The following is a 16,412-nucleotide window of genomic DNA, read 5'->3' on the forward strand; positions in this document are numbered from 1 at the left end:
TTCATTTATTTTGTGCGAATACCATGTGCATTTAAGTAAAGAACCATTCATTTTGCCTTTTTACCATCTTTTCCCCCTTGTACCCTAGTTGCTGCTGTTTTTAATTTTTGTATACTCTCCCTGTCACACTCCAGGTATCATTACCTAAATAACTGTCTTGTAAAGCTGCCACATCCTTTTCTTTGTCAGCCGATATATCCCCGCTCCAGAACCAGCCTGTCTATTTAGTTTAAAGCCCGCCCTACTTCCCTAGTTACGTGGTTCGTCGGGTTACTGGTATAGGGTGGATACGTTGACTTGAGTAGGGTGATCATTGCTCGGCACAACATCGAGGGCCGAAGGGCCTGTTCTGTGCTGTACTGTTCTATGTTCTATGACAATTGGATCCTCCCTCTGCCACTACAAGGTCTTCTCCAGTCCCGAACCCTGGCATGGGTAGGCAATACAGCCGTCTAGCCTTCCGCTCCTTGCTGCAGAGAACAGTGTAAATCCCCCTCACGATACTGTCCCCTACCAGAATGTTGTCTGGTATGGAGGGCATTAGCTATGAGGAGCGGTTGAATAAACTCGGTTTGTTCTTACTGGAACGACGGAGGTTGAGGGGCGACCTGATAGAGGTCTACAAAATTATGAGGGGCATAGACAGAGTGGATAGTCAGAGACTTTTTCCCAGGGTAGAGGGGTCAATTACTAGGGTGCATAGGTTTAAGGTGCGAGGGGCAAGGTTTAGAGGAGATGTATGAGGCACGTTTTTTACACAGAGGGTAGTGGATGCCTGGAACTCGCTGCCAGAGGAGGTGGTGGAAGCAGGGACGATAGTGACATTTAAGGGGCATCTTGACAAATACATGAATAGGATGGGAATAGAGGGATACGGACCCAGGAAGTGTAGAAGAGTTTAGTTTAGACGAGCAGCATGGTCGGCACAGGCTTGGAGGGCCGAAGGGCCTGTTCCTGTGCTGTACTTTTCTTTGTTCTTTGTTCTATCTTCTTATGTGTTCCCCACTTGAACAGTGCCATGCTCAGTCAGCTCATCCACCCTGCACCCCCACTCTCATCCAAGCAAGCTGAGAGAACATCAATTGTTGGACAGTTGCAGAGGTTGACACTCCAGCCCTTTGGGTCCCCTCAGCTGCAGTCACACACCCCTGTCTGACCACATTCCGGACCAGAAGACCCTATCCTGAGGGGTGTGACCAGCTCCTGAAACAAAGCGTCCAGGTAGCTCTCTCCCTCCCTGATGTGTCGTAGTGTCCACAGCTCAGCCTCCAGCTCAATCACTCTGAGGCGAAGCTCCTCGAGCCACAAACACTTACAGTCGACATGTTTGCCCTGGATCACAATGCCCAGGAGTTCCCACATACTGCAGCCTTGATACATCACCTGTCCTGCCATGTGTTTTAAATAATGAATTAAATTCTTTAATTATTTATGGTGCTTTTTATGTATTTTCAATTTACAAAGGAACAGTTCCTGTACTATTTTAAACCTTAGGAAATGGAAAAAATGAAATGAAAATTGCTTGTCACGAGTAGGCTTCAATGAAGTTACTGTGAAAAGCCCCTAGTCGCCACATTCCGGCGCCTGTCCGGGGAGGCTGGTACGGGAATCGAACCGTGCTGCTGGCCTGCTTGGTCTGCTTTAAAAGCCAGCGATTTAGCCAAATGAGCTAAACCAGCCCCTTATGCGATAAACCTGAAACACTTATGAGATACTCACCAGATACACATCAGATAGAAAGACCACTTCCTGAAGAGTGAAAAAGTTAGAAAGCAAAAGGTCACGGGGGCGATTCTCCAATATGGAGCCCAAGTATTTGCGCCGTTGTGAACGCCGTCGCGTTTCATGACGGCGCGAACCGGGCTCTGGTACGACCGAATCTGGCCCACACAGGGGGCCAGCACGGCGCTGGAGCGGTTCACGCCGCTCCAGCCTCCTTACGCGGTGCCAAATGGGCGCTGCGCCAACCCGCGCATGCACGGGGAACTTCTTTATCGCGCCGGCCCTGACTGAACATGGAGTCGGTGTTCAGGGGCCGGTCGCGCCAGAAGGTAGGCCTGGGGGGGGGGGGGGGAGGCTGGCCCACCAATCGGTGTGCCCCGATCGCGGGTCAGACCCCATCGGAAACTTCACCCCCGGTGAAGGAGCCCCCCCCCCCCCCACGGGCCGCCCTTCGACCATTCGCCAAAGTTCCCGCCGGCAGCGACCAGGGGTGAGCGGCACCGGCGGGACTCTGTCATATCGGCTTGGCCGCTAGGCCCATCCAGGCTGGAGAATCAGCGGCCCTGCCGATTCCAGCAGCCTGTGGCCGGCGCCGCGCCAAACGTGCACCGGCGTCGTGGCGCGGTTGCCCCGATTCTCCGGCCCGGCACAGGGCTCGGAGAATCGCCCCCACCGCTTCCCCCTCTGCGCCAAACTCCCACAAATACTCACTCAGACCGTATCTCTCAGGATGTGCTCCCTCCCATTGCTCATTTTTAGATACGCCTGATGCTGCCTCTGGTATGCTCTCCTGCACTCTTTATTGAACTTACACCACGTGGACTCTAGCAGTTCAATAAGGTGGAGCATCACCATCCTCTCAAGTGTAATTAGAGATGGGCAAAACATGCTGGCCTTGCCCATCAAATGGTAAGAATCACCCAATGCTGCAGAGAAAATAAATATAGCCTTAAGTCTGGACAGTTTTGTAGGATACCACAAGGAGCATCACTCTCAACTACACAACTGTGTATAATGCTAAAAACAGTGGAACCCATAAACAAGATATTGAACTTAAAAAGTAAAGTGCAATGGGGAAATAAATAAAGTTGTAAATAGGAAAAAAAACATTTGTCAATGCTATTCACAACTAATCCCAAAATGATTTATAGGGGGAGGCAATACCGTTGTGGTATTCTCACTGGTCTAGTAATCCAGAGACCCAGAGTAACGCGCTGGGCATCCACCAGGGCAGATGATGAAATTAGAATTCAACAAAAATTTGGAATTAAAAGTCCAACGATGACCATGAGACCATTGTCAATTGTCGTAAAAACCCTTCTGGTTCCTTCCTTTAGGGAAGGAAATCTGCCGTCCCTACCTGGTCTGGCCTACATGTTACTCCAGACCCACAGCGATGTGGTTGACTCTTAAATGCCCTCTGAAATAGTCAAGCCAGACACTCAGTTGTATTCAACCATTAAAAAGCCAAAGAGGAATTAAATCGAACCATCATCGGAAACAACAGCAAACTCAGACCTTTCAACCTTGCAAAATCCTTCTTACTAACATTTTTTATGATTATTTTTCATGGGATGTGGGCACCGCTGGCTAGGCCAGCATTTAGTGTGCTAGCTTCTTGAACCGCTGCAGTCCTTGTGGTGTAGGTACACCCACTGTGCTGTTTGCAAACGGTCTGTAACCCAGGATGTTCCGCATGGTTAGAATAAAATCATCAATGAAAATATTATTTTAATGAAATTATTTTAATGAAATTGGTCTTTGACAGATCAGAAAACTTTGAGAATAAATTGGCAGTTTATTTTACACCCAGCCATATATTCCGATGGAAAAGAAAGCTGGGGGGAGATATTTAATAAAAATAATAATCTTTATTGTCACAAGTAGGCTTACATTAACACTGCAATGAAGTTACTGTGAAAAGTCCCTAGTCGCTGTTCGGGTTGAGGCTGGTATGGGAATTAACCCGTGTTGCCTGCCTTGTTCAAAAAGCTGTTTTAAAAAGCTGTCAATTAATATTACACAGTTTTAAAACAAATAAACACAAGATGCGAGTCCTGCCAGACCTACTTGAGTATTTTCAGCATTTTCTGTTATTTTCTATTATATATTGTATCCCAGTTTCTCTTTCTTACATTCACCAAAAATTGACATTGTGTGATGTTACAAATTCTGTAAATTAAGACATGAAGAGTGATGACAAAAGTACCAGTCCACAGTTGAAATATCAAAATTTTTTCACCAAAGGGATTAGTCACAATTGGTCAGCAGGTGTTAAAACTGCAGCCTCTTTGTTTTACATCATTTTATTTGAAATCAGGATTGTCTGCTGTTGTAGGAACTCTTTAATACCAGACTGAAATTAGTTTTCGAACCTCTTTCAATACCAAGACCCTATCATTAGTGCCATTTTATTTCTCATATTAAACGTACCTAGCCTTATATCAATGTGGGTCACAGCTGGAACATACTGAATCTCTTTGTCATGAACACATGCGACAAGCACTTCATGTGGAAACTACAGAATTGCTTGCCCTTCACTGAGCACCTAGTCCATCTCACTTGAAATACAGTATTACTGTGAAGCAAACAAGGATGAGATGAAACTTCTTCCTGCTGTTTTCAGATTACCAAATTTACATTCACTGTGGTTCATTTTTACTTGTTTCACCAAGTGTCGACAAATTGTTAAAGGACTCAGAATGATTTGGCAGCACTGCCACCTCCTTAACAGGCTCTAGTGCTGCCTCACAGGGCAAAGGCATCCGGGTTCAATTTCAGCCTTGGGTGACTGTGTGGAGTTAGCACTTTTTCCCCGTGTGGGTTTCCTCCGGGTGTTCCAGTTTCCCCCCACTGTGCAAAGATGTGCAGGTTAGGTGGATTGACCATGCCAAAACTGTCCCTTAGCAGTAGTTAGGTATTATGTTTTACACAAGCCCCCACATGGTGGGGCAGGGGGGATAATGGTGCAGTGCTAATGACACTGGACTAGGAATCTAGATGCCCAGGCTAATGTTTTGAGGACACTGTCTGTGTGGAGTCTGCACGTTCTCCCCGTGTCTGCGTGGGTTTCCTCCGGGTGCTCCGGTTTCCTCCCACAAGTCCCGAAAGACGTGCTGTTAGGTGAATTGGACATTCTGAATTCTCCCTCTGTGACCCAAACAGACGCCAGAATGTGGCGACTAGGGGCTTTTCACAGTAACTTCATTGCAATGTTAATATAAGCCGAATTGTGACAATAATAAAGATATCACCATGGCAGCTGGTGGAACTTAAATTCACTTAATAAAATCAGGAATTAAAAAGCTCGTCTCAGTAATGGTAACCTTAAAACCATCATTAATTGCTGAAAAATCCCATCTGGTTCATTAATACTCTGTAGGGTAGGAATCCTGCCATTCTTACCTGGTCTGTACTACATGTAACATGTGGTTGACTCTTAGCTACCCTTTGAAGTGACCTAGCAAGCCACTCAGTTCAAGGACAATTAGGGATGGGCAACAAATGCTGGCCTTGCCCAGCAAGGCCCACATCCTGTGAAAAAATAAAAAAATTCCAGGCTCTGGAAAAATAACCTTGATTGTTGTGATCTAATGTACCCCCAGCGCCCGCCACCCACATGCCGCCTTTCACGATGGTGCCTCAGCACCCCTATGCTCCACACTGTCAACCCAATATTTACCTTGCTCAATATTGGTCTGCCCAAATCCAGCACGATGCAATGGGGTACCAACCAGCCCCCTATAAATTGCAGCCAGTTCTGTGCTTTGGCTGCGAGAAAGGCTGGCACATTTTGTCAGTCAGTTGCCCAAAAGTAAAAATCAAGCAACGATACACATGTATTCATCGTCGGGTTCCTTGGACCAGTAGTTTGTGAAGTGTAAGGTGTCCTTGTCCTCCGCGGTTTGACACTCATATTTCTAACTCCGAAAGATTCAAGTCCCAATCCAGAGGCTTGAGGGTGTGCAAGGTTGCTGATGCTGAATTCCAACATTTTCACCCATGCTCCATATCGTTTTAAAGATACTAATAAGTAGTAACCAAGGAAGTACAGCGCACACAGTGATCCCAAATCACTCACAGACTCTGCTCTCAGTCCTACCATCTGGCATCCCAAACCTAGCAGATACTGACCTTTCAGACAAATCCACAAGGTTACTGATGGCAAGGCACTGCAGTCAGCAGATGACAGACGCCTTCACAAAGAGGACAGGAGGTTGGGGAGGGAGGTGGAAAGGTTTGGAACAGATGGAGCGTGTCTTCCAGATTGGCATCATTCACCTCCTGGTAGACAGTCAGGCACTGGTGAAGCCCTGCGTTTTCTCAACTGCAGGCAAAGCGCTAAGTAGCCAAAACTGAAGGAGACAAGATTGTTTTTCCTCATTAAAATATTTACAAGATACCCTGTCTCCACGTAGCTCCGGAGGAGTAACTTTTAATTCCATCAATATGTCTTCATATAAGATTCCTGGTCATTGCAGGTTTAAAAATCAAACAACACCTTTTGTTTCAAGGGCTTTAAATTTCCTATTTCCCCATCATTTCATTAATAACTCAACTAACAGAATCATCATTATCACAAAGGATAATCCTGATTTAACCTCAGCTGGGGCTTTGTAATGCTCTATTCTCTTAATATATCTAATGTTTTCAACAATCATACCGTTAAACAAAACATTGCTATCATTTTGTTTTTATTTCTGTGCAAGTTTATACTGAAATGTTTGCAAACTGACAGAAAGTATTGAAAGAATTTTTTCTGATCCCAGATCAGACCCCAACAGTGTCTAGGATACTGGACCAAATCCCAATATTTCAAGACTGTGAGGAAAGGATTTCTCGTGCCAGGAATGACTGCACGAAGATACAGGGATATTGTGTATTATATGGTATATATATGGGGCAGCACAGTGGTTAGCACTGTTCCTTCACGTCTCCAGGGTCCCAAGTTCAATTCGGCCTCGGGTGACTGTCTGTGCAGAGTCTGCACGTTCTCCCCGTGTGTGTGTGGGTTTCCTCCGGGTGCTCCGGTTTCCTCTCACGGTCCAAAGATGTACTGGTTAGGTAGATTGGCCATGCTAAATTTCCCCTTAGTGTCCAAGAGGTTAGGTGGGGTTACTGGGTTACGGGGATAGGTGGAGGTGTGGGATTATGTTGGGTGCTCTTTCCAAGTGTCGGTACAGACCCAATAGGCCGAATGGCCTCCTTCTGCACTGTAAATTCTATGATTCTAAAGCAAACTGTATTACAAACACAGTATTAAGATCTTTAACATCACAACCGAAGATAGCTTACAATTACCCCTTAAACAATTAAACAATGCTACTCAACACAGTGAATATAATACCCTTACTTAATACCTTTATACCCACTTAAACAACAAGAAAATAAACCATCTCAGCTCTCAATCCACCCTAAATACCAATGGTACAGAGGAATACCAGCCATCCAGAGATATTCTTTGAGAAAGAGATCTCTCGACTCTGCTTTTTAGAACAGATCTGACTCCGGTCTGAACCCCTGAAGAAACTCTAGCTAGATGTCTTCAAAAACTGTTTCGACTGTCTTGTTTCAGCTCCCCCACCCTGTCCTCAGACAAGTCTGCATTGCTTTAAATACAGTTCATCTATTTTACTCAACTTACAGTGAGAGCAGAACTGATTCACTCTGCACACCTTCAGCCAGATCAGAAATCAACTGAAAATGAGTTCTCAACATACCTGATACTTTAGCTCCACTCATCAATGGCATCTCACCAAGCTGAAAACTAATCAACTCCCCAAGGAATTCACTTAACGAAAACAAAATTGCATTCACCCAAGCTTTTACAATGGTTAATTGCATCTTGGGCACCTAAAAGATTTGCGGTTTTTCAAACCAAGATTTTTTTAAAAACATGACTTCAGCAGTCAAACACACTCTAACCGAGGCTTTTAACCCTTCCTTCTCCAAATCTTTATAATCCAATATGTCTGAAATCCTACATTTATCACACCTCTGCGCTTAAAAAAATGAACCAGCAATATAAAAAGATGGCTATTGCCATGGGAATGTCACTTTAAGAAATGTTTGTCATCTCAAGTGGCTGCAGTGATGTCATTGTGTGGGTGGAGCTGGGCTCTGGCTCTGCTTTTTACTTTCGTTTTGAGCTGGAAGCTGTTTGTGACTTGAATTTTACTTTCGGTTTTCAGTTGGGGAGCTGCATCCAAACCAAGAAGGTATATTTTGGTCTCTCTCTCTCTGCGTGCTAAAGAAAGTCTCCAGATAACTTGCTAATTTCAAAGTAATACCTGTTTCTGTAAGGAACGCAAAACTACTGTTTTTGTAGGGAAAAAGGGTGTTTGGCTTATGGATGTTGTTAGGAAAGTTACTAAGGGTTACCTATATCTTTGAAAGGGTATCAGTGTTGGTAGTTGGTACGATGTTTACTGTGTGTTTATAAAATGTTAACTGGATTCATAGAATAAACATTGTTTTGTTTAAAAATGCTTTCAGTTCTCTGTTGCATCACACCTGAAAAGTGGGCCCTTGTGCTCCCCATAACCAAAATCTATTAAAAGTTGTGGGTCAGGTAAATTCCATGATATACTTTGGTGTTCTCTAAACCCTGGCCCATGACACTATATATTTCAAAGCCTTTTAAACTCTTAACATTTCTCATCATTAAACACAACTTATACTCTATAAGATACATAACATATTCCATTTAAACATGCAAATATAAACATGAGTATAGTCCATTTCAGTCTGTCTTTTCCACCTTCGAATGTTCCAGTCTTCTCAGATTTTAAAGTGGTAATAAAGCAATCACATTTGATCTTCCTACTCATGTATAATTTTTAAGTTAAACGGTTGTAACAATAAACTCTATCTGAAGTCTTGCACTTTGACCCTTAAGCTTTTCCAAAAACTTTAATGCATTATGGTCTGCATACACAGTTGTCTCCAATGAATTGTTCGCAACATAAATGTCAAAATGCTGTAACATCAATGCCAAACTCAATGTCTCCTTCTCAATGGTCAAATATTTATTTTCATGAATATTTAGTTTCCAAGAAAAATAACCGACAGGCCTTTCAACTCTTTTGTCGTCTTCCTGCAACAGTACAGCACCTACACTTTCAGGAAGTGTAGAAGATTATACTGTAGTTTAGTCGGGCAGCCTGGTCGGCACAGGCTTGGAGGGCTGAAGAGCCTGTTCCTGTGCTGTACTTTTCTTTGTTCTTTGTACACCCACATCACATCAATTGCCACCGTACATTTCTTGGCATAATTAGGTGTCATCAACACTGGTATGGTGGTTAACACAGTTTTCAGACTATCGAGTGCCTCCTAACATTCCGATGTCCACTGAAATTTCCTGGGCTTTTTCAGAAGTTCAGTCAGTGGAACAACCACGCTGCTGAAATTCGGCACTAATTTCTGGTAGGAAACACTCATGTCCATAAATCTCAGAACCTCTCTCCTCGTTAATGGAAATTCCCCAATAGGTTCATTTTCAATGGACTGAATTTAGTCGATTAATTAGATGCAATCTCAATAGTAAATAGTCCAAATAAAATTCCTTTATCCTAATCCTCCAGATAATCATGACCATACTCCCTCAACGATTGCTTAATTTCTATCCATATCTTCTTTGAATAACTTCAACATAAAATTGCATCCCTGATCTGATTGAATTTCTTTTGGTAGCCCCTGGCCGGGATTCTCCGAGCCCGCGTAGGGTCGCCGGGGGGAGGGGGGGGGGGGGGGGTGGCCTAAAGAATCCCACCACGCCCCACCAACGGCGGGCTGCCAATTGCGCCTGTGCGGTTGCCGCCGCGCCAGTCGGGGGCCGTTGAAAGTGGTCGCCGCAGCGATTCTCCGCGCTTGTCGGGCCTTGTGCTCACCGAGTTCCGCCGACGTGGTTCACACATGGTCCCACCGGGCGGGACCTCAGGTTTCTGGCTGTGGGGGCCGCCCTGGTGTGGGGGGGGGGGCGGGGGGGGATCCGACTCCGGGGGGGGCCAGGTCCATGATCAGGGGGGTACCAATCAGCAGGCGCCCTCATTCCGGGGGGGGGGACTATGTTCCTCTGCGCCCGGCCCCTGTAGGACTCCGCCATGTTGCGCTGCGGCCGACACGCGCATGCACACACCCACGCCGGCCATGCAGGGCCAGATTTCGGCACCGGAGCAGCGCACAGCACTCCGCCACAATTCTAGCCCCCTGAAATCCGAAGAATAACGGACCAGGAGGCCGGTTGACACCAGCGTACACCACTCCGGTGTTTACACCGGCGTCAACACTTGGACGGTATTTCGGAGAATCACAGTGATCTCATTATCAAATTGGAATATAGTATTAAGTCAAACTTTACTGCTGACACAGTATTAAAATCTCACCCGAAAATAGCGTACAATTACTCCTCAAACAATTCTACTCAACACAGTGAATACAATACCTTTCCTTGCTATATTTATTCCCACAGAAACAACAAGAAATAGACCATCTCAGCTCTCATTCTACCCTAAATATCAATTTGATTTGAGTTGCTATGTCTCAGCTCTCCTGGTTCCCAAGGCTATGGGCCTGAACCGCAGTTGAGACAATTTATCACAGGACCCCTGCTGACACTGGCAGATCACTTTGCTTCTGATGAAAGACAATCTTCAATGAGGATGCCACCAGCCTGTTCCTATGATTCAGATGACAATTATTTCAAGAACAAAGGGCTGGATTCTCTGATCCTGGGGCGATGTCCCCACGCCAGGGTGGGAATGGTGGCGTTTGACGCCAGAAAAACTGGTGCAAAACGGCCACCGATTCCCCGTTTTGCTGGGGGTCAGCAGGACAGCAGCGGAGATCACCCGGCTGTAGCTGCCGATATGCACCGGAGAATTGCCGGGTCCGTGACTGCGCATGCGCACGGCGGCAGCCTGCAGCGGCCGTGCCGTGCTACACGGCAGTGGCCGCTCGCAGACCCGGTCCGCAAAATAGTCCCCCACCTTCGGCCGGCTCGCGCACCCCGGACCACCCCACAACAGTGCCCTCAGCCCCGAATAATGCCTCCCCCTGCCCGCGGATTAGCCCTCCCCCGACTGTGGCGGCGCTGGACTGAGTCCACAGCTGCCACGCCGAGTTCCCGACGGGTGAGACCACACGCGACCCACGCCATCGGGAACTCGACCGGTCGGGGCAGAGCATGGGGGGGGGGTTGGGCCTCAGGCAATGTCCTGAGGCCGTCGATACGTGGCACAGTGTACTCCTAGAGTACGCCGCATTAGAGGGGGCGGAGCATTGCAAAAACGGCTCCGCCCCCGATTTGGTCGGGAAATTAGACTCTCTGGCCATTCGCCGAACGCGATTTCGCCGTCGGCAAGCAGAGAATTCAGCCCAAAAAGTTTGTTTGGTCAACAATTCTTCACTCAATCAATACAGCCAAAAAACAGGTTTATTCAGAATTCACCTCATTCCTTTTGGAGACAAGTGATCTGTCTGCAAAATAACTGCCATCTTCGGTGATGTAATAATTCCTGTACTAGGTACACAACAGCAAGAGTAGGAAGAGATCATTGCTGATTGTAAATTCAAAGCATTTCCTTGGATAAGAAGCCCTTCAAGTTGTGAGAGCTGAGGTAAGACAAGGGGCAGGATTCTCCCATCGCGTGACTAAGTGTTGACGCTGGCGTAAAAACGGGAGTGTTTTACTCCGGTGTCAACAGGCTTTTTGGCGCCCGATTCTCCGGGCCACAGTGGGCCAGCACGGCGCTGGAGTGGCCCACGCTGTTACAGCTGCTGACCCCGGTGTCAACTGGGCGCCATGGGGTCCGCGCATGCGCAGTGGCACCGGCGTGCATGCGTAGTAGCTCCCTTCTCCGCGCCGGCCCCGATGCCAAATGGTGTAGGGCTAAAGGGGCCGGAGTGGAAAAAAGGAGGCCCCCAGCCCGAGAGGCCGGCCCGCCAATCGATGGGCCCCAATCGTGGGCCAGACCATAACGGAGGCCCCCCCGGGGTCGCCCCCCACAGGCCGCCCCGGACACTTCAACGCCGAGGTCCCCCATAGGCTCAGAGCGTGTTAGAACGGTGCCGGCGGGATTCAGGTTTTTTGTCATGGCCGCTCAGCCCATCCAGGCTGGAGAATCGTAAGGGGGGGGTGGGGGGGGGGGGGGGGCGCGTAGAGCAGCACCCAACTGGCGCCGCGCCAACCACGCCGGCCCCAGTGGTGAGCGGAGAATCGCGTTGGGGCGACACGGCGCAATTCGCGCAACCCCCCGTCGATTCTCCAACCCGACGCGGGGTCAGAGAATCCCGCCCAAGGTTTCTTTTTTTGTGGAATCAGCATCCACACAAACACAGAAGTTTGCATATTTAATTCCATACATGTAACCGCTCACATATGTAAATACCTGGGTTGAGAAAAGGTTCATTGTTCATCTCTCATCCGAGCTTAAATAAATAGAATGCCCACAGGGAATTGTCCGGGAGCACTGATGTTATACAATGTTTATACACCAATTGAAACCTATTGCTTTGCAAACAATGAAAGCAAATCACAAATCAGGTTCAGAAATTACAGAAAAGTCTGATCGCTTAAAAAAAGAGACACTCAATACTCTTACTGCAGAAACAAAGGCTGGATTGAGTTCAACTGGACGACGTGGGAAATATGGTGGCCAGATCGACATAATTGAGTGAGGGAACCTATATTAGTCTCCCAACAGCAGAAAACCCTCTCCTGATTAAGTCAAAGGGGCTGTGTGGGATTCCCAGCCACCAGCCGAGCGGGATGTTAATTCCGCTCACCACGCAGAGCATGAGTGTAAAATAGGCAACTGATTCCCTCTTGTCCATTTTACAACACGGCCCAAACTCAATTTTTATCCTGTTAGAATTTCAAAATTTTTCTCGCGACTCCTACAAAACAGGGACTGGTGCTGGACCTGGTCTTTGGGAATGAAGCCAGGCAAGTGGTAGAAGGTTCAGTGGAGGAGCATCTTGGTGACAGTGATCATAACTCAGTAGGATTTATGGTGGTTATGGAAAGGGACAAAGATGGACCGGAAATAAAGGTTCTGAGTTGGGGGAAGGCCAATTTTAACAGGATAAGATAGGATGGGGCAAAGGTTACCACAAGTTGCTACTGCTACTTGTCTACATCAAAGAAGTGGGATTAATTCAAAAAGGAAATAGAGAGATACAGGGCCAACATGTAAAGATGAAGGGTTAGAGCAACAAGTCCAGGGAAGGGATATCCAGGATTGGATAAGGAAAAAAAGGGAAGCTTACAGCAGAGACCGAAGGCTCAAACAGCGGAAGCCCAAGAGGAGTATAGAGAGTGCAGGGGGGTTACTTAAAAAAATAAATTAGGAGAGCGAACAGGGGCATGAAAAACAGTGGTGGGTACAAAGAACAAAAAACAAAGAAAAGTACAGCACAGGAAATGCATGAATAGGATGGGAATAGAGGGATACGGACCCAGGAAGTGTAGAAGATTTTAGTTTAGACGGGCAGCATGGTCGGCACGGTTTTGGAGGGCCGAAGGGCCTGTTCCTGTGCTGTACTTTTCTTTGTTCTTTGTTCTTTGAAAACCTCACTGTTGCCCAGGTTGGGTTTGTCGCCCAAGTCAGCCCCAAACTCTTCCAGAAGCTTCATGACTTTGTTCATGCCATTTTGCAGGTCCAAGATGTAGAGGAGCAGACCACCCGTATAGAGTGAGGATCTGTGCTCTCTGCCTCCTCTTCAGATTCCCTTCCAGCCTCTGAGATCACTGACCACTGGGGTCAGTGTCAAGGCTGGTTCCCATTTGTGTGAATCACTTGTTCGAGCTGGCAAAGTTGGATGCCATATTTGGGGGGAGGAAGGGTAAGTGGCTGGAGAGAGTGAGTGTTTTATTCCTGGAGGGGCGGTTTTCCAGCTTGGAAGAACTGAAAGAGAAAGTCAGGCAGCACGGTAGCACAAGTGGGTAGCACTGTGGCTTCGCAGCACCAGGGTCCCAGGTTCGATTCCCCGCTGGGTCACTGTCTGTGCGCAGTCAGCATGTTCTCCCCGTGTCTGCGTGGGTTTCCTCCGAGTGCTCCGGTTTCCTCCCACAGACCAAAGACGTGCAGGTTAGGTGGATTGGCCATTCTAAATTGCCCTTAGTGACCACAAAAAAAGGTTGGAAGGGGTTATTGGGTTATGGGGATAGGGTGGAAGTGGGGGCTTAAGTGGGTCGGTGCTGACTAGATAGGCCGAATGGCCTCCTTCTGCACCTTATGTTCTATGTTCTAAATCCAGGTACAAAATTTTGTTCGACGGATGTTTTCAACGTTCCTGGTGGCGCCGCCTTGCTGGAGAGGATCCTTTTCTATTCGAAATCAGAGGGTTGTATGTGCGGCATATATGGACGGATTTTGGGGGAGGATCCGGGCTCAGTGCCAGGTGTGAAGACCCAATGGGAGGAGGAGTTGGGGCCTATATTGGAGGAGGAGGTTGTAGGGTGAACACCACGTCATTGTGTATGAGGCCGAGCCTGATCCAGCTGAAGATAATGTTGAGTGCACGCCTTACTGAAGCCAGATTGAGTTGTTTCTGTGCGGGTGTTGAGGAGAGGTGTGAGCGCTGCTCGAGGTAGCCCCCTAATCACCTGCACAAGTTCTGGTTCTGTCCCAAGCTTGAGGGTTCATGTGTCTCTTTTTACAGCACCATATCTGCGATCCTGAACATTAAGCTGGAGTCTGTCCTTTAGCTGCTATATTTGGGGTGTCGGACTTGGTGGAGCTGCAGAAAGGTGCGGGGGCAGATGTCCTTGCTTTCACCTCGTTGGTTGCTGGGAGGCGAATCCTGATGAGTTGGCGGCTGGTGACGCCACCTAGTGCCTTGACGTGGCTAGGTGACTTAATGGAGTTTTTGCACCTCGGGAAGGTCCAATTCGCCGTGAGGGGGATCAATTGAAGGGTTCGACCAGAGGTGGAAACCATTTATATTGTATTTCTAGACATTAGTTACTGTTAGCCGTTGGTGGGGGGGGGGGAGGAAGCAATGTGAGAGGGGGCTTGTTTCAAGAGATGGGGATTGTGTAGACAAGATTATTTTTTAGTTTACTGTTGTTGTTAGTAGTTTTTGTATAAAATGACAAAAGCTTAATAAAAATATGTTTTAAAAAAACATTGAGAGGGAGGAGGTATTAACGATTTTATTTGTATGCCAATGCAAATCAGGATGCAAAGCCCATGTGTGTTATTTGCAGGGTAGTACGGCAAATGAAAGTTTAAAACTCTCAAAACATCAAAGGCATTTAAAGACGAAGCACGGTGGGTTCAGGACAAACCTCTTGATTTTTTTTGAAGGATACAGTGAGACCTTAAATCCCCAGCTGAAGCCTTAGCAGAAATGTAACACTGAATGACAAAGCGAGCGAGATGGTGAGGACCAAGCAGGCTTACCTGTCATGTTAAAGGTAAGCAAAAACGGTGTGTCGTGAAGTTCAGGTGGCGTGGGTCGCGAAGGTCGGCGTGGGTCCTGAAGATCGGCCGGCGTGGGTCGCGAAGATCGGCCGGCGTGGGTCGCGAAGATCGGCCGGCGTGGGTCGCGAAGATCGGCCGGCGTGGGTCGCGAAGATCGGCCGGCGTGGGTCGCGAAGGTCGGCCGGCGTGGGTCGCAAAGGTCGGCCGGCGCGGGTCGCGAAGATCGGCCGGCGTGGGTCGCGAAGATCGGCCGGCGTGGGTCGCGAAGGTCGGCCGGCGTGGGTCGCGAAGATCGGCCGGCGTGGGTCGCGAAGGTCATCCGGCTTGGGTCGCGAAGGTCGGCCGGCGTGGGTCCCGAAGGTCGGCCGCCGTGGGTCGCGAAGGTCGGCCGGCGTGGGTCGCGAAGGTCGGCCGGCGTGGGTCGCGAAGGTCGGCCGGCGTGGGTCGCGAAGGTCGGCCGGCGTGGGTCGCGAAGGTCGGCCGGCGTGGGTCGCGAAGGTCGGCCGGCGTGGGTCGCGAAGGTCGGACGGCGTGGGTCGCGAAGGTCGGACGGCGTGGGTCGCGAAGGTCGGCCGGCGTGGGTCGCAAAGGTCGGCCGGCGTGGGTTGCGAAGGTCGGCCGGCGTGGGTTGCGAAGGTCGGCCGCTGTGGGTCGCGAAGGTCGGCCGGCGTGGGTTGCGAAGGTCGGCCGGCGTGGGTTGCGAAGGTCGGCCGCTGTGGGTCACGAAGGTCGGCCGGTTGGTAAAAGTGGGTCCCAGGTAAAAAAGTTTGAAAAACACTAGTCTACGTAGATTTAAGACTTTTGACAAGGTCGCGCATGGGAGACGGGTCAAGAAGGTAAGAGGCAATAGAATCTAGGATAAAGTGGCAAATTGGATCCAAAACAGGCTTAGTGGAAGGACGCAGAGGGAGATGGTGGAAGGTTTGTTTTGTGACTGGACTCTGTGTCCAGTGGTGTTCTGCAGGGATCAGTGCTGGCTCCCTTACTGTTAGTAGTATACATTAATGATTTGGACATGAGGAGGTATGATCAGTAAGTTCATAAATGACACAAAATTGGTGGTGTGGTGAATAGTGAGGAAGAAGTCTTAGTTACAGGACGACATAGACAGGCTGGTTAAATGGGCAAAACAGTGGCAAATGGAGTTTAATCCTTTAGGTAATGCATTTTCGGAGATCTAACAAGGCAAGGGAATATACAATGAATGGTAGGACCCTAGGGCGGCACGGTAGCACAGTGGTTAGCACTGTAGCTTCACAGTGT

This window comes from Scyliorhinus canicula, chromosome 6 (genome assembly GCF_902713615.1).
Source record: "Scyliorhinus canicula chromosome 6, sScyCan1.1, whole genome shotgun sequence".
In the NCBI taxonomy this organism is placed as follows: Eukaryota; Metazoa; Chordata; class Chondrichthyes; order Carcharhiniformes; family Scyliorhinidae; genus Scyliorhinus; species Scyliorhinus canicula.